This window comes from Pteropus vampyrus, unplaced genomic scaffold (genome assembly GCF_000151845.1).
Source record: "Pteropus vampyrus isolate Shadow unplaced genomic scaffold, Pvam_2.0 Scaffold1000009404, whole genome shotgun sequence".
Taxonomy (NCBI): Eukaryota; Metazoa; Chordata; class Mammalia; order Chiroptera; family Pteropodidae; genus Pteropus; species Pteropus vampyrus.
The window spans coordinates 1-1,117 of NW_011923806.1; the positions used below are offsets into that span (position 1 = coordinate 1).

Genomic DNA, 1,117 nt, shown 5'->3' on the forward strand with positions numbered 1-1,117 from the left:
TGCTTTTAAGATTCTCTCTTTGTATTTAATCTTTAGCATTTTAAATTATAACGTGTCTTGGTGTGGGCCTCTTGGAGTTCATCTCTTTTGAGATTCTCTGAGCTTTTTCTGGGCTGGTTTGTCTATATCCTTCACAAGGGTAGAGAAGTTTTCTATCATTATTCTTCAAATAGCTCTTCAATGTCTCATTTTTTTTTTCCGGTACCCCTATGACATGGATATTTTTACATTTAATAGTATCCCAAGTCTACGGCTATGCTACCCTAAACAAGCCCAATCCCGTCTGATCTTGGAAGCTAAGCAGGGTCAGGCCTGGTTAGTACTTGGATGGCAGATCACATAGGAAGACCAGGTGCTGTAGGCGTAAAAAATAAAACAAACAAACAAACAAACAAACAAGGGATCGTAAGCTGACAAGTTCCTTGCAATCTGTGAGGTCAACCAAGGGTTGCCTCACCTAAAAAAAAAAACAATTATTATTGTTTTTATTATTATTATTAAATTATTATTATAGTCTTGGCTCCTCTTTTCTTGCCATTCTGATTGAGTAGTGTCCTTGGCCTTTCCATCCTCTATATAGGTCATTCGATCCTCTTCTTAATTCACTCTGTTTATTCCATTTAATATACTTTTCATTTCGGATAATGTGTTCTTCATTTCTGACTGGTTCCCCTTTACGATTTCCATTTCCATTTTTTTTTTTTTATTTCTTTGTTAAAGTTCTCATTGAATTCATCTACACTTCTCTAAATTTCATTGAGCACCTTTATAACCAGTGTTTTGAACTCTGCATCTGTTGCTTGACTCCATTATTTCTGGATCTCTGTTCTGTTCTCTCATATGATTTCTGCTTCTTTGTCTTCCCATTTGAGCTGCCTTTCTGTGTCTGTTTCTATGTACTAAGCAAAGCTCTTAAGTCTCCCCATCTTATTAGTAAGCCTTATTAGTGAAGTACGTGTCCAGTGGCATAGTCCTGAGAATGCTTAAGTTGCAGGCCAAATTTGGCCCCAGCCTGTGCCCCGCTAGGACCACCTGTTAGATTTAGTAAGCATTCACAGATGCTCTGCTTATAGTTGCCTCAAAAGGCCACACCAAAAACCACAGTCAGCTGCCACCA

General features: G+C 38.0%; 1 pseudogene; it reads left to right on the plus strand.

Moving 5' to 3' along the window:
* Nucleotides 1-245: 245 nt before the first annotated feature.
* LOC111735808 lies at nucleotides 246-364 on the plus strand (annotated as a pseudogene).
* Nucleotides 365-1,117: the final 753 nt, after the last annotated feature.